Genomic DNA, 25,460 nt, shown 5'->3' on the forward strand with positions numbered 1-25,460 from the left:
TTCATTCCACAAATGTTTATTCACGCTTCCAGTAGGCCCAGGTGCAAGGGAGGAGACCAATCTGAGCTGTTCAGAGAGTTAGGAGAAAAAGGGCATCGATGGGGTTTTGGTATCCCCTGATCCAGGTGGCTGGAGGGTTGGTGGAGGGTGGGGGGGGTACCAGGAAAAGAAGAGCTAATTAGTTTAAGAATAAGAGGACGGTGGAGGATGTGGAGTTAGGGGAGGCACCCTGGGGATGTCACCATCAGAGTCCTAAAGCATAAGTTGAGAAGGAATCCACCTGGGCAGTCAAGGTGGGGAAGGGCATCTCATACAGAGGGAACAGCATGTGCCAAGTGACATGCTCAGTCATGTCTGAGCGACCCATGGACTGCAGCACACCAGGTTCCCCTGTCTTCCACCATCTCCCGGAGTTTGCTCAAACTCATATCCATAGAGTCAGTGATGCCATCCAACCATCTCATCCTCTGTCACCCTCTTCTCCTCCTGCCCTCAATCTTTCCCAGCATCAGGGTCTTTTCCAATGAGTCAGCTCTTCACATCAGGTGGCCAGAGTATTGGAGCTTCAGTCCTTCCAGTGAATCTGTATAACTGTCCCTGTAGAGGCAAGTTTCTCTGGTTTTTTTTGCGGGCAGAGAAACTAAGGCTCAGAGAAGTGTGGTGGATGTATTTGCCCAAGACGTCACAGCTAGAGGGGAGATCCAAATGCCTAGCCTCTCCCCTAAGCGAGCTCCAGTCAGCATCCAGATCCTGACCATGGCTGTCTCACTGGAGCACAGGCCCTGGGCTTCCGCACACAAGCACCTCTCCATGGAGACAACGTTAGGAGAAAAAAATGAGGCTGAGAGAGCTCAAGTGACTTGCCTACATCACACAGCCTGTTGGAGCACAGCAGGGATTCACAGCCAGGTTTGTGGGAGCCCAAAGTGCCTGGGCCCTCACAGAACAGTCGTCACCTGACAGTCTCTTTGCCCACATTCCAAGGAGGGAGAGGGGCCAGCAGGTGCAGAGACCCAGCGGCTGGAAAGGAGGGTCCACACAGGGTGTACTGTGAGCTAGAGCTCTGCTCTCAGGGAACTGCCTCACCCGCTTCTGTCAAGTCCTGAGGAGGGGCCGGCCACAGCGCCCTGTGACCGTAGGTGGATGTGGGCAAGACCTGGCCTGAGTTCCCCATGCCTCAGTTCAGGGTAGGCACGTGACCTAAGCTGGACCAGTCAGAGACCCTCCTGGGACTTTTTCTGCAGGAACTTTTTCCTCTAAACAGAGGCCCACTGGCAGCCATTGTGCCCGCTGAGTCAAAAGAGTGGAAGAGAAGAAGCAGAAGGCAGAGCCCTGATGCATCGTGGGAGCCCCTACGTCCAGCCATACCTGAAATCCACCCCTGGGCTTACCTGTTACACACGCCACAAGGTTCCATTTTTGCTTATGCTTGTCTGAGTTATGCTTCTGTCACTGGCAACCCCAGAGAGTCTTGGGTAATCAGAGCTTGAAGAGCAGCAAGGGTCAGGGGTCAGCTTTGCCTGGAACAAAGGGTGAGTGAGTAAAATGGAACCACTCATCCTAAGAAGAGGACGAACAACTCTCCGACTGAAAGAAGCAAGACTAGTTTTGCTGGGATCTGGGGCCCAGGGTGCTCCCCTCTCCGGCTGACATCTGCCCTCAAGGAAAGCTGGAATGCAGACACTTTCACACCTCCTGATTCATGGTGGTTCTTAATATTTTTGTGCTGGGAAAAAAAAAAATTCCACATTAAAAAATTTTCCTTCCCTTTTTTCTTTTTTAAAACAGACTTTATTTTTAGAGCAGTTTTAGTTCACAGCAAAATTGAGTGGAAAGCACAAGAGTTTCCATATCCCCACTGCCTCCCCGCCCCCACGATCACATCCTGGATCAGTCCACATTATTTTTCAATCTTCACATTTGTTGTTAAATTCGTAAAAGAATCTACCAATAATGATAGCATAAAATACATTTTATATATTTTCCTGATTTCCAGATACACACTTTTTTCTTAAAAAAGACACCATTCTTTTTTCTTTTTCTTTTTTAAATTATGAAAGTATGATAACACATTTACAGGAAAGCTGGAAAATACAGAACAAAGCTACATATATTAAAATTATTTTTTAAAGTAGATAAATTAAGGCTTTTCATTGGAATTTCAATATCAAACTCTCAAAAGTTAATAGAATGAATATACAGAAAAATAGGATAAAGTAGGCCTGAAAAGCACCGTGAACCAATTCAATGTAATTAAGATTTATACAATTTTCACACAACAGTAGGACACGAATTCTATTCAAGTTCCCACAAAGTAGGAGACATTGGAACATATCCAGGGACGTAAAACAAGGAAGATACCATTCTTCATAACCCACATCATAACCTGCTTTTTCCACTGAGCATTTCATGAACAGCCTTCCAAGTCATTGGTTGACAAGGTCGTAATGATGGTACCTGTTTTATCAGTAAGGAAGGTCCAGCTGGAGCCAGGAAGGTGACCCATGTTGTCCTTGTGAGGCACATCTCACTGGATGCTCTTAAGGGTCCACTGAGGTTTTGCTCCTTCTTTACAGACGGGAAAACTGCTGTGCAGAGAGGGGAAGTCACTCTTGTTTGGTGGAGGCCCAAATCCCTGGGCAGGGTGGAAAGAAGGGGCTGCTGGTCATCAGGGCTACATTAGAGGCTGTAGGCACTCTGTCCTGAGGGGAGGGAGGCTGGCCCTCCGAGGAGTCATCTGGTGTGTCCCTGAGGGACAGCCTTGCCTCACTGCTGCCTCGGTCATGGTGCTACTGAACTTCTCAGGAGGTATCTGGTGCAGAAACGACTTGTGCCACTGGTTAATTCTCAAACTCAGGCTCGCACTGAGCACCCACCATATGCCAGACACCACTGGGGTGCCACACACACACACACACGGTCTCAGTTAGTCCTTCTTACCCCTCTGTAGGGTAGGACTGCTAGTATCCATTTTTCAGATGAGGAAACTGAGGCCTAGAGAAGTGAAATGACTTGCCAAGGGCCACAGAGTTAACATGTGGCGAAACCAAAATTGGACCTCAGTGAGGTCTGAATGCAGACAGAAGCGTCAACATCCCGACTGGGTCTCTAACTTGGTAAATTGTTAACCACTCCGCCCCCCCCGACACACACACAAATCAACTGGCCAACAGGCCTTGAGAACTGTGCCACAGAACTCTGGCCTCAGCTCCATCCTTTTTCCCCATCTTCCCAGATTCCTTCATGAGAATCTAAGATGATCTGCTTGTTGCAAGGATGGTGAACCAGTCACTGGGATCCCAAATAAGCCCTGGATTAAGACACAGAGCGGACACAGAGGTGACATTAAAGGCATTGATGTAAAGTCCTATACTGTGGTCAGGAACAGCAATATTCCCAATTCAGGTTGACTTCTGGCCCAAACACCATGGTTGAACGTAAACTCAAGATGACCTATGAGCCAGCTGCGGCTTGCACAAGTTAGTAATAGGAGGTCCTATTACTGGGAGGTCCCAGCAGGGGTTCTCAGAATGACAACTGACATGTAGTGATGTGCTGGCTTAGGCACCTGTGGACACAAATGCGGAGCTTTCACCACTTGCCTGCACAAGGCGCATGCTCAGGAATCAGGGGTGACATTGAGTGTTGGTGACAACGAAGAATGCTTACACCCATCCTGGGTACACGCTGCATGATCAATCAATGTGGATTTGACAAGGGGAGAATGGAGGAGAGAATGGATAACATTTAGTGTCACTAATATCATTGGTGATATATTATTAGATAAGAGATATATGTGTTATCATATGACATAAAGGCTATTCTTGACTTGGCACTGATTATATACAGGCATGCTGCTAAGCACGTCATGCTATCTTTAATTCTTAAAACAGTCTGGCGGGTGGATCATCTTAGGCTGAATCACATGAAATTGCTGATTTTGTAGGTCAAAAACATAAGAGTATTGTCAATACGGTTCAACGTCAGAGCATTTTCATTTCGACAGAATAAGTAAACCCCACTGGCAGGGCCCTGGGGTGCCTGCCTGCTCAGAGGATGGAATTTTCTCCTTGTTTCCTCCTCTTTACCCACCCTCTCATTCTGGCTACCCAGGCCCCCACCACCCCACCCCACTGCGGCCAGGTCTATATTTACAGTCTAGATTTCTGTGAAGTGGGGACTTGAGGAAGTGACTTATTCCAGAGTCATCACAGTCACCCAGAGATAATGACATCCAAGAAGGCTTCAGTTTCTGTCCCCTCTCTGCCTCTGCCAATATGGGACTTTTCTCTCCCCTCTCTGGGTTTCCAAGGCTCAAACCAGCAAGACAGAAACAGGAATTGTGTGTCTGCCTACCAAGTGTCCCGACCAATGGGCAGATGAAATGGAATGGGAGATTTGTGTTCGTTTTGTGGACAGTAACACTGAAGCAAATCTGTGCCCAACCTGTTTTCCAGTTGCCCCATCAGGGGCAGAGAGGAGAGCGGGTGGGTTTCTGGACATCTGGGGTCTCAGCCCGGTTCAGCTCGGTCCAAACATCCTAGAGGTCACTAGAAGGACCCCCGGGATCAGCCCTGCCCCACCACTCCTGGGGCTGGTGCTGAACCAACAGCCAAGCCATAGGGGCACTGGGCCTGGAGGGGTGGAGTCTTTCCAGGTAGTCAGACTGAGAGAGAGGGTGGCAGCTTGCGGGGACAGCGGAGGAGGAAGGGAACAGCCTGGTCCCCGCGGTGCACAGCCAGGTCCCCGCCGCGCACAGCCCACCCGCCAGGCACAGCCGGTCTTCGGGGAAGTCGCCGAGTCGGAGTTCCAGGAAGCGATAACGCTTGTTGAAACCTCTTTCTTGTGGCCTGGTCTCGTCACATGGCTTGGTGAGGACCAACGTCAAGCAGGGCCACGGGTCTGGGCCAGCTTGCACCGATAGCTGCTGCCACCCTATACTCCTCCCCTGAGGCTGAAGGGGGGGTGGGGAACCAGGCAGGAAAGAGGGCCTGCATGGTACCCACCCCGACACCCCTTGCCCAGGCTGAGAGCAGAGGACCCCTGGGTGGAGGGGTTGCTGTGAAAACACACAGCAGGTACTGAGGAGACAGAAAATCTTTGCTCCCTTCCCATGAAGCCAGGGAACGTGTCCCATCATTCTAGGGCAGGACTCTCCACCTTGGCACTACTGACTTCTCTGTTGTGGGGAAAGTCCTGTGCCCTGGAGGATATGAGGAGCATGCCTGGCCTCTACCCATGAGACACAGTAGTACCCACACCCACCCCCTAGTTGTGACACCAAAAATGTCTCCAGACATGGCCAAATGGTCCCTGAAGGACAAAACCCCGATCCAGATTCAGTGCCCAGCACATAGTAGGTGCACAGAAATCAGTAGGTCTTCAGCCCTGACAGCAGAACCTGTCTGGTTCATTTTTATACCCCATCGCTTGTCATCATGGATCTGCAAAAGGACAATTCTGGGGATTTCCCTGGTGGTTCAGTGGCTAAGACTCTGTGCTCCTGATGCAGGGAACCTGGGTTCAATCCCTGGTCAGGGAACTAGATCTCACATGCTGCAACGAAGACCCAGCTCAGCCAAATGCTGCTGCTGCTAAGTTGCTTCAGTCGTGTCTGACTCTGTGCGACCCCATAGACGGCAGCCCACCAGGCTCCACCGTCCCTGGGATTCTCCAGGCAAGAACACTGGAGTGGGTTGCCATTTCCTTCTCCAATGCATGAGAGTGAAAAGTGAGAGTGAAGTCGCTCAGTCGTGTCCGACTCTTAGTGACCCCGTGGACTGCAGCCTACCAGGCTCCTCTGTCCATGGGATTTTCCAGGCAAGAGTACTGGAGTGGGGTGCCATTGCCTTCTCCGCTCAGCCAAATAAATAAATGAAAATAAGTATTTTGGAAAAAAGGGATAATTCGGAAGGCTCTTAATCCTCCAATCTCTCTTAGCTTCTCACTCCACAACACTAGGCTTCCCAGCTGGCTCAGTGGTAAAGAATCCGCCTGCCAATGCAGGAGATGGGGATTCGATCCCTGGGTGGGGAAGATCCCCTGGATGAGGAAATGGCAACCCACTCCAGTATTCTTGCTTGGGAAGTCCCACGGACAGAGGAGCCTAGCGGACTACAGTCCACTGGGTCACAAGAGTCGGACACGACTCAGCGACTAAATAACAACAGCTCTCTTAGCTTCTCACTCCACAAGACTAATAAACATACCATCTAAATAAAACCTGTGCTGGAGGCCTTGAACTTGAGGACAGGAGGCTGAATTGAGGGTGTGGTCAGGCTTGACACAAGGGGTAAAGAGAAAGGTCATGAGTCCCACCGCCCAGTGTGGCCCCTGGAATCTCGCAGCCCTACTTCCCCCCCGCAACCCCAGGCTGGAGGCTGGGGGATCCTCTGTGGAGAAACTGACCCACCTAGGAGAGGACACTTCAGATGCTGATTCTGGGATTCTACCATGACAGCCAGAGCCTGCCCAACTACCTGGATGAGACTCACCTGTCCACACGCCCTGTCCATGGTCAGCAAGCTTCTGATGGTCTGTTTTCGGCTTCCTGATCTTCAGTATGAACTCACAGATGAGGATCACTGGACACTGGAGGCAGGCTTGTACAAGGAAAATCAGAGGTCAACACCAGCAGAGGAAAAGAGCTCCTGAAAAACAGGGCCAACACAGGGAGGAGGAAAACACAAGACAACAAAAACCCTCAGAGAAATAAGAGACGTTGTATCTCTAAAACAAGAACGAGATGTTGCATAAAGGAACATTCAGTGACCAAGAAAGAACTAGAGAGGTGAGGGCAGGAGGAAAAACTTTCACTATTAGCCTTGCAAGAGACTGGAAAATCTCCCAGAAAGACAAGAGTTAAAAAATCCGACATAAAAAGATCAAGAAACGAGAGGATCATCCCTCAAGATGCAACGTCTGACTCATCAGTGTTAGAGAACAGAACAAATGGAGGGAAAAAAGTGCTCTAAATCTGGAGGACGTGAGCTTCCATATGAGGAAAGCTTCTCAACGGCTGCGTTAGTTTTCTATTTCTGTGTACAAATCACCCCAACTTTTGGTGCTACGGAAGGAAGAATTCTAAGAGAGCCCCCATCCTTTCTCACCACCCCATCTCATCCCCAGGACATGTTTATAATGGATTCTGCTCCTGTGATTAGGTTATGATATAAGGTCGGTTTTACAAAAGGGAGGTTATCCAGTGGATCGAACTTAATCCCTGAACCCTTCAAAAGTGGAGTGTTTTCTCTGGCTGGTGCCAGAAGAGGAAGTCAGAGATTTGAAGCACGGGAAAGATGTGATGCGCCGTCGCTGGAATGGAGGAGGAGGGGCTGTGTGTGGATGAAATGTGGGTCACCTCTAGAGTTGAGAGCAGCCCTCGGCTTATACTTGGCGAGGAAACGGGGACCTCAGACCTACAACCACAGGAACTGAATTTTGCCAAAATCAAGAAGGAGCCTGGAAGCAGATTCTTTCCCCCAGAGTCTCCAGATGGGAACTGGGACCCCGTCTGACTCCTTGATTTTGGCCCAGTGAGACTCTTAAGCAGAAAACTTCTAGGTCAGCCAAACTTCTGACCTAGGAAAACTGTGAGATAATAAATTTATTAAGCGACTTGGTTTGTGATAATTTGCTACCCAGCAGAAAAAAGAAAACTCGTAGATCTGCTTAAAAGAACAGATATTTATCTCACACTGTTTCTGTGGGTCAGGAATCAGGGAGTGACTCAGCTGGGTGGTTCTGTCTCAGGGTCTCTCGGGAGGCTGCAGTCAAGGAGTCAGCCGGGGTTTGGAGGATCTGCTCTGGGGGCTCATTCACAAGGCTGGAGGCAGGCAGCCTCAGCTCCGCACTGCAAGGGCCTTGCCGTGGGGCTTCTTGAGTGCTCTCACAACATGGCGGCTGGCCTCACCAACAGCAAGCGAGCCAAAAGGGGGTAACACAGCAGCCACATGCCTTTTATGACCTGGTCTTGGAAGTCACATTATTATTGTTAAAGTAATTAATTAATTTTTGGCTGCCTGCTGGGTCTTCGTTGCTACGTGGGCTTTCTCTAGCTGCGGTGAGCGCAGTCGCCTCTCTAGCTGTGACACACGGGCTTAGCTGCTCCGCGGCATGTGGAATCTACCTGAAGCAGGGGTTGAACCTGTGTCCCCTATATTGGCAGGCGGATTCTTAACCACTGGACCACAAGGGAAGTCTCCAAAGTCACATTATTATTATCATTGTCATCAATCCAGATTTATTCCTTCCTAGCTAAATGACCCAGGGAAGTTTCCTTAACCACTATGAGCCTCAGTTTCTCTGTGAAGTAGAGAGATACTACTCCACTGGAAAGATTAGAATAGAGCTGAGAAGAAATAAAAATAATACCCTCTGAAGGACCCAGCACACATCTGTTGGGTCTGAGGAATCTTATTTTGTCTCCGTCTCCCACTCTACTATTCAAGTCCAGATCATTCCTGGGCTTTTAGGCCCAAGCAGGAGGGGTCCAGGCCAGAGTTCAGGGGAAGTTTGGGGCCTGAATTGATCATGGAACAGCCCCTATTTTGACCCCTGAGCTGTGAGGGATACTGACCTCTCTGGGGTTGATCTAGCCCCTCAAGACTCCCTCCTGTTATCTGCTTGTTGCTCAGAAAGCCCTTTGTCCCCCTGGGTGGCCCCGGGTTCTGCTCCAAGCCTCCTTGGCTCTGCCTGTCACATGCCACCATTAGAAGACACACAAAATTTTGCAGAGGTTCCTACAGGAAGTGCACTGATGGAGTCCAGCCCTGGATCAGGCTCCATCTGAGAGATTCAGGAGCAGAGACAGGAGAGAGGATGAGAGGGACCTGAGGCAGGTGCTGAGACTGAGTCCTGGCCCTGAAGTTCAAGGCCTAGGTTCTGCCGGTTTTGAGTTAAGAGTCCTGTCATGGCTCCTTCTGCTGCATGACGGGAGCACATTTCCTTCTCTGAGCTCATGCACCTCAGCTGGCAAGTGAGAGTAACCCTGGCATTTACCTCGTAGGAGCATGTATCTGTTCATTCACTCAACAAATATGTATTGAGCACCTACTCTGTGCCAGGCATTCTTCTTGGCTCTGGTTTCTCAGCAGTGACAAAAACAGACTGAGTTCCCTGCCCTCTGGGACTTTACAGTCTCACAGGTGGAGAGACAGACCATAACCATGAACCACGCTCAGGATTATGTCAGATGCAGATAAGTCCTATGGAGTAAAACACAGCAGGTGGGGGGCTAAGAGGTGCCAGGGATGGGTTGCTATTTTATTTGGATGGTCAAAGAAGCCTCTCTGAGAAGCAGAAAACTAAAGAAGGTGAGTCAGTGACCCATTTGTATGTGGAAAGAGCATTTTAGGCAGAAGCAAGAACAGGTGCAAAGGCCCTGAGGCAGAATGTTCAAGGAAAGGGGTAAGTGTAGCTAGTGCAGTGTGTCAGGGGTGAACAGAAGATGAGATCAGAGAGGTGGGGAGTGTGGGATTGGATCAGGTAGGGACTTGTGGATCCTCAAAACGGTTTTGGGTTTTACTCAGAGTGAGATGCGAGCATGGGACGGTTCTGAGCCTAGGAGCTGCTAAGAGGATTCCATAATACATACACACAAAGTACTTAGTGTGCTAGGCACATAGTAGGGGCTCCATAATTGCTGGCTTCTATTATTACTGTTGTTATTATTGCTTAAGTACTAGGAAGCAAATTGGAAGCTATAAAAAGCTATAGGGATGCAAATTTTCATTGCCTGACAGAGCTTCTAAGATGTTTTCAAATGCTATTATCAAGCATTAACCATGCAAAAGGCAGGTTTCATTTCTTCATTTTCTGAAAGAGCACCTAAGGCTCAGAGAGGCTGGGTACTGCAGAGCAAAAAAAGGGAAAAGTCTAACTCACCAGAACTCACGTCTTCTGAATACAGCTGATGCCTGCTGGTTCAGTCACTGGGGCAGACAGCCCTAGGTGGAGTGGGCAGGTGGTGGTCCCTGTGCAAAATGCGAGGCAGAAGCGTGGGGGTTGCAGTTGGGGCCTTCAGCATCACTGAAGAGAAAAGCCTAGAGCCTCCAACTCTGATCTGGCTCATCAGGCAGAACAGGTTCACAGAGACAAAAAGAGGCCCCAGGGCATCACTGAGGATGCCTCTGGTCCAAGTAACAGGAAGCCTGATGTAAAGTGACTTAAAGAAGCTGGAAATGTAACATCTGGTTCAACAGGAAGTCCAGAGGTAGAGCGGGTTTCTGGCCTGGCGGATTCAGCAGTCCCACCAGGACTCCATGGACCAAGGTTCCTTCATTTCTCTGCTCTGACATCTCGGTGTTGGTTTCACCTGAGGCTACTCCTTGGATGGCAGATGCAAATACAGGGGTCACATCCAGCAGAAAAATGGAAACCATTTCTCCCCAGGGCTCCCCCTTAGGAGCAAGGAAACCTTTCCCAGAAACCCTCAGAAGGCTTTCCTCCTGTCTCATTGGCCAGAATTGGGTTACGTGCCCACTGTTGAGGCCACCACTGACCAGACTGGAACTTCCTTAACTGACAGGGAATGAGTGCTGGAGTGTGTTAGTCACTCAGTTGTGTCCGACTCTGCGCCCCCATGGACTGTAGCCCACCAGGCTTCTCTGTCCATGGGATCTTCCAGGCAAGAATACTGCAGTGGGTTGCCATTTCCTTCTCCAAGTGTTGGAGAGCGGGTCAAATTGATTTTGTAAAATAAGCCCCCAATTTCGCCCCCTCCCTGTATCCATGCCCTTGACAGTATGACTTTGCTGCTCCTCTCATTAAGCAATCTATGTCTCCATCCTAGAACCCCGGGCTGCTTTAGCCAACGGGAAGTGATGATGGTGATGAAGGGACAGTCTGCTTCCTAGCCTGGACCTCAAGATGCTTTCTGGCTCGATGTGTTCTCTTGGGATTCCGCATCCGCCCTGAGAACAAGCCCAAGCTGGCCTTCTGGATGACAAGGGGCCACGCAAAACTGAGAAGCACCATCCTAGCTGAGGCCACCCAAGACCAGCCAGCCCCCGCCGACCTACCAGCTAGCTGCCTGTGGATGCGAGAGTGTACCAAACAAGATTAGCCCAGTTTTACCCAGCCCAGAAGAACCACCCAGCCAACTCATAGACTGTGAGCAGCAGTAAATGCTGCTTGTGTTAAACCACTCATTCAGGGGAGGTCGGTCATGTAGCAATAGCTAATGGATCCAGGGGACTGATCACCTTATGCGGTTAACTACTCGTAGGAAGCCAGTCCTTTTAGAGGAGCAGGAAATGTCATTTATTCATTGACTACATCTTCCTGTCCACTGTAACACAGGCAACTCAAAGATCAGTAAGGCCTGTCCCCATCTCAGGAAGTCCCCGTCTGGGTGGGACATGGACTTGTCAATGGAAGCCTAGAGCCCTCCCATGGTTCCGCATTGCCTGAGCAGGGTCTGATAGGCCGTGTGACCTGTTCCTGCAGACCAGCTTCATTGCGCCCACCTCTCCACCACCCACCCTTCCCCAGGGCCCACACCCTCTGCCTCCCGGACCTTTGCACATGCTGGTTTCTCCTTCTGGACATGCCTATGATCTATGATCACTATGCTCCTTTGAGACTCAGCTCGGCTGTTGGGGCTTCCCTTATAGCTCAGTTGGTAAAGAACCTGCCTGCACTGCATGAGACCTGGGTTCGATTCATGGATTGGGAAGATCCCCTGGAGAAGGAAAGGGCAAGCCACTTCAATATTCTTGCCTGGAGAATCCCATGGACAGAGGAGCCTGGCAGGCTACAGTCCATGGGGCCACAAGAGTCGGACACAACTTAGTAGCTAAACCACCACTATCAGCTGTCCCATCTCCCGGGAGCCTTCCCAGAACCACTTCCCACCCAAGTCAAGAGCCCCTGTGGGGCTCCCACATTCCCCAGGGCTGCCTCTAGCCCTACCTTCATCACTCTGGGTTGTGACCCTTTATCCTTCAGTCCAACTGCCTCAATTCACAGGTATGAAGCTGAGGTCCACAAAGGAGAAGTGATTTGTCCAAGGCAAGCTGAGCCCCACCCAGGACTGTCCTGGCTGCCCACCTGCAGTCAATGTTGTTGCTTTCCTTTCCTCAGCGCCCAGCCCATGGTGTGTGTGTGGGGGACACATCTTCCCACAGTCCTAATACACAACCTGCATCCTCCCCACAGTCCTGGTACACAGTCTACATCCTCCCCATGATCCTGGTACACAGTCTGCATCTTCCCCACGATCCTGGGACAGAGCCTGCATCCTCCCCACAGTCCTGGTACAGAGTCTGCATCCTCCCCACGGTCCTGGTACACAGCCTGCATCCTCCCCATGGCCCTGGGAAAGAGCCTGCATCCTCCCCACGGTCCTGGTACAGAGTCTGCATCCTCCCCACAGTCCTGGTACACAGTCTACATCCTCCCCACGGTCCTGGTAGAGAGTCTGCATCCTCCCCATGGTCCTGGTACACAGCCTGCATCCTCCCCACGGCCCTGGGAAAGAGCCTGCATCCTCCCCACAGTCCTGGTACACAGTCTGCATCCTCCCCACAGTCCTGGTACACAGTCTGCATCCTCCCCACGGTCCTGGTACACAGTCTACATCCTCCCCACGGTCCTGGTACAGAGTCTGCATCCTCCCCATGGTCCTGGTACAGAGTCTGCCTCCTCCCCACGGTCCTAGTACAGAGTCTACATCCTCCCCACGGCCCTGGGACAAAGTCTGCATCCTCCCCATAGTCCTGGTACACAGCCCGCATCCTCCCCACGGTCCTGGTACACAGTCTGCATCCTCCCCAGGGTCCTGGGACAGAGCCTGCATCCTCAACACGGTCCTGGTACACAATCTGCATCCTCCCCACGGACCTGGGACAGAGTCTGCATCCTCCCCACGGTCCTGGTACACAGTCTGTATCCTCCCCATGATCCTGATACACAGCCCACACCCTCCCCACGGTACTGGTACACAGTCTGCATCCTCCCCACAGTCCTGGGACAGAGTCTACATCTTCCCCACGGACCAGGTACACAGCCTGCATCCTCCCCACGGTTCTGATACACAGCCCGCACCCTCCCCATGGTCCTGGTACACAGTCTGCATCCTCCCCACAGTCCTGGTACACAATCTGCATCCTCCCCATGGTCCTGGCACAGAGTCTGCATCCTCCCCATGGTCCTGGTACAGAGTTAACATCCTCCCCACGGTCCTGATACACAGCCTGCATCCTCCCCACGGTTCTGATACACAGCCCGCACCCTCCCCATGGTCCTGGTACACAATCTGCATCCTCCCCATGGTCCTGGCACAGAGTCTGCATCCTCCCCATGGTCCTGGTACAGAGTTAACATCCTCCCCACGGTCCTGATACACAACCTGCATCCTCCCCATGGTTTTGGTCACAGTCTATATCCTCCCCAGGGTCAAGGTAGGCAGAACACAAGCAATAGTCCCCTCTCCAGATGGGCACATGAGGTTCAGAGGGAAGAGGCTTGCCAAGGTCACCCAGACAAGAAGGGACAGAGTGGGGACCCGAACCCAGACCTAGACCTCACTGTACTCGGGCCTCTGCTAGGGCTTTTCAGCTGAGCCAAGGCCACTGGTGGTGGGAGGAGTATGGAGAGAAGGCTGGGGCGGGCAGGGGGGAACTGGGGATGTTGGGGAACCACGGAGGCAGGATGAGGCTGAGCAGAAAGTGAAAGGGGCCAGAGGCCAAGAATAGCTGTGGGTGACAGAAGCAGGGGACTACAAATGCTGCCAGAAAGAGAAACCGGGCTGGGCCTCAGGGAGGGGGCGGCATCCACTCCCCAGGCCCCTCCTGGCTGGCAAGTCTGGGTGGATGCCCCCATAAGGTGAGAATGGAATTGAGGGTGGAGGAACTGCCTCAGGGTCGGGGGAGAAGGCTCCATAGCTGGCTTTACACAGATCTTCCCATCATTTGTACTTATTACAAACAGCTTGGAGGATCTGGGGACCAATAGAACCCATCAAGAGAAAACAGCCTTTAAACCACCAGCCTTTGCTACAAACAGAAAGCAGTTTATCAATATTTCCACCATTGGCTGTCACTGTCTCCAGCAGCAGTTCAGTGTAGTGGTGAAGCTCCTGGGTTCAGTCCCAACTCTGCCACTGGCTGGCTGTGTGACCTTCAGCAAGTCACTTCACCTCTCTGGGCCTCGGCTTGCTGACATCACCTACTTTGTGGGAGTGTCCTGAGGATTAGCTGAGTAGGTATGTGTAAAGCACACAGAGGAGGTCAGAGAAAGTGCTCAACAAACAACTCAGCTTGTATTCTCCACCATCGACATCTGTAGTTAACCACACACCACACACACACACACACACACACACACGCGCGCGCGCGCGCATGTGCGGAAAGTCCCTCCAGAATGGACATGGTGCAATAGCAGGGATTTGGTTTTGTTCACTACTGTGTCTCCAGCAACTGGAGCAGAGCCTGGCATACAGCAAGTGCTCAATAAATGTGTGAAGAGAAGGAAGGAGGGTGGTATTTCCAGGTGTGGGGCATCCCTTCTGTTTCTCTGTACTTTATCTTTTATCATGTTATCAGGCACAACTTGAATTGGAAAGAAAAAAACAAAAACTGTTTCCAAGGAGAGCCGACAGGGGAGGTGGCCTGTAGGCTGTGACTGCTGTCAGTTCAGGATGACCCCCTCCCTGCTCGGAGCCCCAGAGACCAACCTCTCCAGGGCCAGGCGGGGGTGGCAGCTGTGGGGCCAGCAAGCAGCTAGAGGTAACAGGAAACTCATCAGGACAGGCTGTTCCCAGCTTACCGAGAACCACAGGCGAGAGGACATGCTGTTCAGGCCTGAGACCTGCACATTCCCCCCCCTCCCCCGCCCCCTGCTCCCCTCCCACCCCAGGGGAAGTGTCACCAGCGTCCAGGGTGGGGACCTCTGCCCTGGCCTGGGGCTCTTGTGGCTCCTCTGATCTCTACGAGGAACTCAGGGCAGATTGCTTTCCAGGAACCCTTCCTGCACGGGTGGGTGATGGCTCACAGCCAAGGTCTGGGAGGCTGTATGACCCCGGATGAGTCGCACACCTCTATGGGCCTTCACTGCCTCACCTGCCGAATGGAGAAAACAGGGCACCACTTTCAGGGGCATGGTGAGGATAAGGAGTGAAGCTCAGCTGTTTTGTTTTTACCATCAATTACTTTATAAAAAGTTGTAATAAATACACATAAAAGTCACCATTAAAGTGTGCAGGTTAGTGGCATTTAAGACCTTCCCAAAGCTGTACAACCATCACTTCCATCTAGTTCCAGAATATTTTCATCAGCCCCAAATAAAACCTTGTACCCATTAGTATTCATTCAGCACTACCCCCCTGCCCCCAGCCCCTGGCAACCCTAACCCTCTTTCATTCTCTGTGGATTTCTGGACGTTTCATATGAATGGAATCATACAGTATGTGGCCTTTTGTGTCTGCCATCTTTCACTTAGTATGATGAGTCCCGGGATCATCCATGTGGTAGCAGTTGTCTGTACTTCTTTCCTACAATTCCTACAATGCCTTGAATCCATCACTTTTAAATGAAAAAAAAATTTTTTTTTTGGCCACACTGCATGGCATGGGGGATCCTAGTTCCCCAACCAAAGACCGAACCCATGCCCCCTGCATTGGCAGCTCACAATCTTAACCACTGGATCACCAGGGAAGTCCCTAGAATGCATCAGTTTTTAAAAATGATTTTTGAAAGTGTTTATTGTAAAACATATTCATAGTGTATACTCATACAAAGTGTCCAATGATATATTTTGACACAGGCTGACGCCCATGGAACCTGACTTAAGATACAGTACATTTCTGATACCCAGGAAGGTTCCCTCAGATCACCCTGCCCCCCCTCCCCACAGAGGTAATCACGGGTTCTGGTTTCTGTCACTGTTGAATTTTGCTTTCAGATAAGTGGCATCAATCATACGTGTGAGGTTTTTTATCTGACTTCTTTTGCTCAATACGACGTCTGTGACCTTCCTCCACCTTGTTACATAAGGTAGGATTTCGTTTTTTCCTTGCCAAATAGTATTCCATCCTATGGCTTCACCATGCTGTTTATCCATTATCCTGCTGGTGGATATGTGGGTTGTCTCCAGGGATGTTCCCTGAGCGCCACTGCTGCTGTGGACATCTGTGTACCTGCCTGTGGGGGCAGGGGCCCTAGGGTCTTGGGTCAGCTCCCAGGAGTGGGACTGCTGGAGCCTGGGGACGCAGATGCTGCCAGTTTCCCAGGGACTGGCTTATGACTGCCATCCCCACAGTGGGCCTGAGAGTGCCCAGGGATCTGCATCTCCAGCAGCACTTGGTGTGGTCGGCCCTGCTGATTTAGACCTTCGATCAGGGGTTGTTATCATTTCTTCAGATTAAGTACAACGATGACGAGAAAGTGGCAGGGTAAAATTCTGCACATAGACTGAAGCACACAGACCACTGTTTCCATAATGAGCTTTGAAACTAAGGCGCTGGTAATAATCGCAGTTAATGCCACCCATGGTTACCACACCCCAGGCCCTGGGCCCAGTATTGTCTAAGCACCAACCCCTGGAATCCCCACAACCATCCTCTGAGGCCCAGTTATTATGCCCATTTCACTAATGTGCAAACTGAGGCCAGGAGGCATTTATGTGGGTCACCCAGGTTATACAGCCAGTAAGAGGCAACTTAGTCTCAACTTGAAGCACATAAGTCCCCTGACCCTCCGAATCAGCCCTAAGAGGCCTGGCATGTGTGGTTTTGGGTGTCTCAAAAGGCTCCTCTGGAACTTGATTTCAGAAGGATGGGGAGCCTGACCCTCACCCCTACAGCCCCACTCACACCCTCCCCATAGCCCCACATGCCACACACACCCACACCCTTGCACATACATTCACACCCACTCAAATAGCACCTACATACACAGCTGACACCACCTGGGATACTGGAGGATGGAGGAGGAGAGAAGAGGGGGGTGGGGTTCTCCCTCCGTGTCAGGTGGCATCTTCACCAGCAGACACCAGCTCCAGTGGGAGGTCCTTCCCCTGAGCAGTTTCACAGTCATCCCACAGTCAATCCTGTCTCCTGGGCTTGGGAGCACCCTGTACCCCATGAGTGCTCAGGATGCCATCCAGCTGGTGCTCATCAGATTGATTAGCCTCTTCATTCATGTAACCATTTTCCTTTGCTTGTCACACCTGGTGTGGTTTCTGTTTTCCTGGCTGACACATGTCAGGGTGGAGGTTTAAATCCAGATCACCTGACTCCTGGTGCTTCCCTGGTGGCTCAGTGGTAAAGAACCTGCCTGTCAATGCAGGAGACATGGGTTCAATCCCTAGGCCAGTAAGATCCCCAGGAGAAGGAAATGGCAACCCACTCCAGTATGCTTGCCTGGGACAATTCCTCCAGTTTAGAGGAGCCTGGTGGGCTACAGTCCATGGGGTCGCAAAGAGTCAGATACAACTGAGCGACTAAACAACAACAGCAGCACCTGACTCCTGAGACAGCGGGGTTCACCATCAGGCAGCACTCACAGCCTCTCAGTGGAGAGGTCCTTGGAAGTGGCTCCTGTGGGCTGAGTTGAGTTGCAGTACCACCTACTGCCAGGAGGGGAGAAATTGCCTGGGGTTGGGAACTCCCACCTACTCCCCAGCCAAGTGCTTACACAGAATCCCACCTTTAGAGGCTTTTCTCCCAGGAAAAGAAGTAATATCTTCATTTGTTTGTTAATCAAAGGGGTCGCTCGCTGCTCGTAAGAACCTCTGGTCTGTCAAGATTCTCAATGCACATAATTTCTGGGAATCACAGAGCTCTCCCAGTCTTCCCTGACTAAACCACATTGGGAGAGAGAGTAAACACACAATTTCCAAGGGGTTGCTGCCGAAAATAGCCAAAAATAGCTCCCAGAGGCCCCAGGCATGGAACTTCTTGTCTAACCCAGTGTGTTCTCACATCTTGAAATTCCATATGGTTGAGCCTGTAAGCTTGGTACAGTGACTTTCTTCTCCCTACAACAGACAGCCTTGTGTCCACGTAAGAGTGTGGATCTGGAGTCAGAAAGACCCAACCCAAGTTCACATTTCAGCTCTTTTGAGTCATGTGCTGTGAGGTCTTAGGCAAACTGCTGAACCTCTCTGAGCTTTAGTCTCCCAAACTTTAAAATGAAGATGATAATACCTGCCCTGAAGGACTGTTCAGTTCAGTTCAGTCGCTCCATTGTGTCCGACTCTTTGCGACCCCATGGACTGCAGCCCACCAGACCTCCCTATCCATCACCAACTCTAGGAGTTTACTCAAATTCATGTCCATTGAGTCGGTGATGCCATGCAACCATCTCATCCTCTGTAGTCCCCTTCTCCTCCCGCCCTCAATCTTTCCTAGTATCAGGGTCTTTTCAAATGAGTCAGTTCTTCGCACCAGGTGGGCAAAGGATTGGAGTTTCAGCTTCAGCATCAGTCCTCCCAATGAATATTCAGGACTGATCTCCTTTAGGATGGACTGGTCAGATCTCCTTGCAGTCCAAGGGACTCTCAAGAGTCTTTTCCAACACCACAGTTCAAAAGCATCAATTCTTCAGCGCTCAGCTTTCTTTATAGTCCAACTCTCACATCCATACATGACTACTGGAAAAATCGTAGCTTTGACAAGACAGACCTTTGTCAGCAAAGTAATATCTCTGCTTTTTAATATGCTGTCTAGGTTGGTCATAACTTTTCTTCCAAGAAGTAAGTGTCTTTTAATTTCATGGCTGCAGTCACCATCTGCAGTGATTTTGGAGCCCCCCCAAAATAAAGTCTGTCACTGTTTCCATTGTTTCCCCATCTATTTGCCATGAAGTGATGGGACCAGATGCCTTGATCTTCATTTTCTGAATGCTGAGTTTTAAGCCATCTTTTTCATTCTCCTCTTTCACTTTCATCAAGAGGCTCTTTAGTTCTTCTTTGCTTTCTGCCATAAGGGTGGTGTCATCTGCATATCTGAGGTTATTGATATTTTTCCCAGCAATCTTGATTCCAGCTTGTGCTTCATCCAGCCTAGTGTTTCTCATGATGTACTCTGCATATAACTTAAATAAGCAAGGTGACAATATACAGCCTTGATGTACTCCTTTCCCTATTTGGAACCATTCTGTTGTTCCATGTCCAGTTCTAACTGTCGCTTCTTGACCTGCATAAAGATTTCTCAAGAGGCAGGTCAGGTGGTCTGGTATTCCCATCTCTTTCAGAATTTTCCACAGTTTATTGTGATCCACACAGTCAAAGGCTTTGGTGTAGTCAATAAAGCAGAAGTAGATGTTTTTCTGGAACACTCTTGCTTTTTCGATGATCCAATGGATGTTGGCAATTTGATCTTTGGTTCCTCTGCCTTTTCTAAATCCAGCTTGAACATCTGGAAGTTCATGGTTCATGTACTGTTGAAGCCTGGCTTGGAGAATTTTGAGCATTACTTTATTAGCATGTGAGATGAGTGCAATTGTGCGGTAGTTTGAGCATTCTTTGGCATTGCCTTTCTTTAGGATTTGTTAGGAGGATGAAATGAGCTAAAGTATGTGTTAAGTGCCTGGCACAAATCAAATCTGCCCATGCCCTTTATTCTACTTCTCTACGTTCTGTTTCTACTTCATGAAGTCTAAGGCTTCAGCTGGGGTGACTCAGACCATCTGAGGCTTCTTCACTCACATGACTGGCCTCTTGGCTGGCATAACTCAAAGGCTGGGTGTCACTGGGACTGTTCACCCATGTGCCAACATGTGGCCTCTTCGTGTATCTTGGGCTTCCTCACAGCTTGGCAGCCTCACATGGTGGTTCAGGGCCCCAAGACAAAGTATTCTAGCAGACAAGGTGGGACTGGCATGGCCTTTTATCACCCAGCCTCAGGCGTCACATAGCATCGCTTCTGCAAAACTCTCTTGATCGAATTCATCAAAGGGCCACTCTGGAAGACTTCCCCAGTCGTCCAGTGGTTAAGAATCTGCCTTGCAATGCAGGGGACTCAACATCCCTGGTCGGAGAACTAAGATTCCACATGCCACGGGGCAACTAAGCTTGCACACTCCAACTAAAGAGCCCAATGAAGAGCCCATCGTCTGCTGCCAACGAAGATCCCACATGCTGAGACTAAGACCTGACAGAGTCAAATAAGTAAGTAAAGTAAGTAAAATTTAAAAATAAAGAAATAGTATGGCAGAAACCAACACAATATTGTAAAGCAAATTATCCTTCAACTAAGAATAAATAAATTAAAAAATAAATAAGTAAATGAGTGTTTGAAAAGCTGCTAAGTTTGTGGTAATTCATCTAAAAAAAAAAAAGGCCACTCGGATTTAGTGGAGGAGATAGGGACTCCATTTCTCAATCCAAGAAACATCAAAAATTTTTATGACTACATTTTCAAAGCACCACACCCTTTGACTTAGCCATTCTATCCCCGGGTATTACTCCTTCAGAGACACTGGAAATAATTCCTGTACAAAAACAGTCATTGCAGCCCTGACTGTAACAGCAAAAAACCAAGAACAATCCTGATAAGAGATCTCAACAGAGGACTACATAAATAAATCATGGTGCGACCACATGGAATACCATGCACCTAAAGAGATAAAGCCACTCTCTGTGTACTGATTGAGAATTACGTGGAAAAAAAACAAGGTGCAGGACAATATATGTGGTTGGCAGCCTCCAGGTGACTCCATAATTCTTAACTCTGATGATTCATCCCCTGTGTGGTCCTCTCCCCTGTTAACCAGGGCTGACCTGTGTAATTAACAGGATAAAGTAGAAACATGTATCTTTCGAGCCTAGACCATAGAAGATAATGAAGAGTCCACCTTGTTCCCTTTGGGACCACTTTCTCTGGGAGAAGCCAGCTGCCATGTTGTTAAGGACACTCAAGCATCCATGTGGTGGGAACTGAGGCCTCCTGCCAACGGCCACAAGTGATCCATCTTGGAACTGGGTTCTTCAGTCACCCTCCAGCTCTCAGATAACTAGTCTCGGCCAACAATTTGAAGACCCTGAGCCAAAACTACCCAACTGAGTTGCTCCCAAATTCCTGACCCTCAGAAACTGTGAGGTAGTAAAGGTTTATTGATATTTTAAGCCACTACACATGGGAGTAATTGGTTATGCTGCAATAGATAACTAGTACAGTATGTAAAGTATACTAAGATTGGGGTGAATGCATGAACTCTCTCACCAAGGAAACTTAAGATACTTGTATCGGGGAGGGAACAGGGTGGCTCAGAGACAGAAGAGTGCTCTTGTTCCTTTGGCATTTTGAATCATCTTTTCCAAAAGATAACTCAAATGTCAAATGAGTAAATAAAAACAGTCAGCCCTGAGAATAGTAACTGTGATTATTCATTCCATGATGTTTCTCAAGCTACCAGAAGCCCCACCTTGAGTCTGAATCTACAACATAGGTTCATAAAGAATACAAAGGCTGGGGGCATAGGAGCCCCACTGTGTACTAGCTGTGTGGCTTGGGGTAGGTTGCTTAACCTCTCTGAGCTTCAATTGCCTTGTCTGAAAAATGGGGATCATTAGTTCAATGACAAAGGCCAGGTATGGGGTAAACAATAGATCTGTTGTTGTTTAGTTGCCCAGTTGTGTCCGATTTTTTGCAACCCCATGGACTGTAGCCCGCCAGGCTCCTCTGTCCATGGGATTTCCCAGGCAAGAATACTGAAATGGATTGCCATTTCCTCCTCCAGGGGATCTTCCAGACCCAGGGATCAAACCTGGGTCTCCTGCATTGGCAGGTGGATTCTTTACCACAAGGATTCTTTTCTACTGAGCCACCAGGGAAGCCCTAAAAGATTTGATTGTTAATAAGCTTTAAGGATCCGCTCTAGGCCAGGAGAATGGATAAACCCACTGAGTCCCTTGCCCCCCAGCTCTGGAGACAGGCCGACCCGCCAGGGACAGCCAAGCCAGCCTTCCAGGGTAGAAGCTGGGTGAGAGAGTTATGAAAGCTGGGGGATACCAGAGAGAGCAAGAGACCCCACTGCAGGATCACCTGCCTACCCAGCATCCCATCCTTTCTGTGAGTGTACTGGTCTTGCCCCAGGACTCAGCTAGGGGAGGGGCAGGGGAGAGGCCCACCAACCACAGGGCATCACTTGGAGGGGTGGGAGGGTCTAGAGGTGCAGGGAGGGGTCCTGAGGTCGGCAGGCCGGGGGGGGGCCCTGGGCTTCAGTCCACGTGGATCCGGGCTCGCTCCCTGTCCAGCACTGGGAAGGGCATTTGGATGACTGGCACCTGTGTGCCACATGACCCTACAGGGTGCTGGCATGGGGGTGGGGTGGGAGGGTCCCTGGGGAATTCTCACATGGGAAGCTGGGGGACCAGCCTGGTGGAGCAGAAAGGTGTCAGGAAGCTGTCTGAGGTTGTGTTAACTCAGGAGCCTGGCGAGTCCCGAGGCACAACTACCCCCCGCTGATGGGTGCGTCCTTGGGGCCCAGTGGGGTCTGTGGGCTGCCTGAGATCAAGGCAGGGATGGGAAGAGGGGTCACCACATCCATCCTGACTCCCAGGAAGACACGGAGGCTGTGCCCTATTGGGTCTCGCGCTGGGGAGGGACTGTCTGCCCTGGCCCAGGGAGGGGGAGGTTGGGGGCTCGATGAGGTTGCTTCATTCATGACTCATGCTTTCTGGGACCAGCCTGGTCCCCCGGGAGGCACTTTCCAAGAAGGCTCCCTCTGGCCCCTCTGCCCTGTGCAGCCGTCTAGCGCTCAGCTGCTCCCGACTGCTAGCCCAGGGTCAAGGAAAAGGCCATCAGTCCCTGCTGGGAGGGGAGCCTCACTGAGTTGGGGTACCTTTTTCCTGGATGGTGAACTGCCCGGTGCACTTTCGGTAACATGACCAGTATAGCCCCTTGTCCACAAGGAAACCTGCGCCCCTGCCCTACCTCCATCCAGGGCTCCCAGGCCAGTGCACCCCATCTCGGGACATCTGCCCTCGTGGCCTGGACTTGGCTTCTCCCCTCCTCTCAGCCCCCAGATCTGATTAGCGACAGTCCTCAGTGTGGGCTCCCCTGGAAGTGGACCCCTGATGAAAATCCATCTGTGTGCCAAGACAGACGTGGGTGGGGGAAGCTCAGCCGGGGGACAGGGGACGGGCCCCACAGGGGCCTCACACTGGAGTCGAGAGGGCTGCCCCGGGGAGTTTTGATCCGGCCAGCAAGTTGGAGGTTTTCCATGCCCATGTCCCCATGACTGGTAGGGGCAACTCCCTTGCCGAAGTGGATGCCGAGCTCTTCAGCTCTTACCAGACAAGTTGCTGCCAGCAGCGGATGGTGCTCTGATAGAGGGGCAGGAGCCGGCTGAGGCAGAGAAAGTTCCTTGAGAGGAGCAGGAGGTGGAGAAGGATGGCGATGTGGGTGGGGCACCCACTGCCGCAGCTGCTGAACGCTCTTGATTTGACCTCTGTTTCTAGGGAAAAAAAAATGGCTTCCATGGTAGCTCAGATGGTAAAGAGGGAGACCCAGGGTTCGATCCCTGGGTCAGGAAGATCCCTGAAGGAAACGGCAACCCACTCCAGTATTATTGCCAAGAGAATCCCATGGACAGAGGAATTTGGCAGGCTACAGTCCATGGGGTCACAAAGGGTCGGACACGACTGAGCAAGTAACACTTTCACTTTCTTTTCTGGAAAATTTGCTTTTCTCTAACCCACAGCTACCTTCATCTTTCAGGGGTACATCCAAGGGCCTCCTGACTTGCTCCCTGCCTTCCTGCGCCCCGCTGTCCACACAGCAGCAGAGGCACTTGGTAAATACAGAGCTGGGTGGTAACCCCTCCTCTGAGGTGGCCCCCAGCCCTTGGAGATTGCACATGCAGCTGCCTCCAGGTGCGGGGAAGTGATATAAATGAATGAACCAAGAGCAGCCTGAACAAGCCCACCGCCCGCCCTCCCCTGCCAGATACCCCACTTAATGGCAACCAGGGATGAGAAATGCTCCCCATGTCTAAGAACATAGGATGAGTGCCATGAGAGATGGGGGGAGGAGCCATGGGGAGCAGAGGGGCCAGGCTGCCCAAGGGGGAAGCCCCTGCTTGACTTCAATTAACCAGTCCACAGGGCCAATGAATCAGCATGAATGAAAGGCGGGGGGTGGTCACACGGGTGGAGAGATGCAGACAGGGAAGGCAGGTGGGGTAGGAGCATGGAGAGGACTGGGCGGGGAGTTCCCTCAAGGGGTCCTCCACCTGGCCTTGCAGGCCTGGCCCTGGACCATGTCCTGACAGCAGGCAAGACAGAATGGCAAGTGGAACAGTATGATCAGGTTTAGAAAAAGGATGTGCTAGCTGCTGGGAGGGGAATCGGGGTTGCTTGGGGGACTAGTAGGGTCCAAAGGCCAGGCTATAGCCATGGACAGTCCAGGTGCGAGAAGGGGCGCCTGGACCAGGGTGGTGGCTACAGGGATGGAGAGGGGTGGACACGCATGGCCAGGAGGGTTGCTGAAGTGCTGGATGTGGGATGGGAACAGCTACCGCTAAATCTAAGGCTGGAGGCTCAGAGTTAGGATGGTCCATTCTAGAATACTCCTTCCTATTGCTTCCAGGAGCCCCCAGGACACTCAGGCAAGGAGGATGGCCTGGTGGATCTGAGAGGCATTCCAACATCCCAAAGCTCCCTGGGGAAGGTGAGAGGAGGTCAGGCATGTTCCACTCAGGTTCTGTGGTGCAGAGGGGAAAGGAGGAAGAGGTAAAAGGTCCAGGAAGCCCTTCAATATCCAGGAAGAGATGGAGTCCTTAACAGTTCCAGTGTCCACACCCTGGGTTAGCTCACTCACCTGGAAAAGGCTCAGAGACCGGGCGCATGCCCAAAACTACCCCTGGGCCAGCTTCCCCCGAGCAGCTGGGTGAGCTTTCTAAAACACTGATCTGATCAGCACACCTCCAGCTAAAGCAGTCATTTGGTCCCCACTGCCTGCAAGATAGCGTCCAGGCTGCCTCCTGTCCTGGCACTCCGGGCTGTCTTGGCTCTGTTCTTTGACAACACTGCCTACCTCATCCTTCAGCTTGAACCCGACACTCCAAACCCCAGGGAGTGGTCAACCCAACATTGCTTATATGTCCCCGAAGCCTGACCTTGACCCTGGTCAGCTGTTCCTGCACCTGAATGCACTTCCCATCTTTCCAGAAACAATGACTCCTCCTTCGAGTTGATTCCACGGGTGCCCCGCCTCCCTCAAGGGCCTCGAGGTTTCTTAATGACAAACAATAGAATCTAACTGTGGCTCATTTAAATAGACGAACAATCTGAACAAATACTGGGGTGCTCACTGGAACGCCTAGGAGGGCAGGAAGTCCACATGAAGAAGGCAGGTGGTAAGAGGCAAGACTCTAACTCCAGTTCTGCCACAGAGCCAGCATGGCGGTGAACACGCTCCTTTGCGGGTGCCCAGGGAATTCCACGTTGCCAAGGCCTCCCTCAGAAAGACTTTCAGGATCCTTCCTTTCCACGCTGAGCTCCTCGCTCAAACT

The 25,460-nt window shown here is 51.0% G+C and overlaps 1 long non-coding RNA gene across 1 annotated transcript; it reads right to left on the bottom strand.

The window, feature by feature from the left end:
- Positions 1-25,460, bottom strand: LOC145533311 (uncharacterized). Its single transcript, XR_014073991.1, has 9 exons — positions 25,260-25,460; positions 23,240-23,402; positions 14,897-15,062; positions 14,678-14,723; positions 9,886-9,974; positions 6,495-6,650; positions 2,458-2,585; positions 1,392-1,726; positions 1-597 (listed from the first exon to the last, which is right to left on the bottom strand). It is a non-coding gene; the product is annotated as an uncharacterized LOC145533311 (long non-coding RNA).

This window comes from Giraffa tippelskirchi, chromosome 13, assembly GCF_054371585.1.
Source record: "Giraffa tippelskirchi isolate mGirTip1 chromosome 13, T2T-mGirTip1v1.2.pri, whole genome shotgun sequence".
Taxonomy (NCBI): domain Eukaryota; kingdom Metazoa; phylum Chordata; class Mammalia; order Artiodactyla; family Giraffidae; genus Giraffa; species Giraffa tippelskirchi.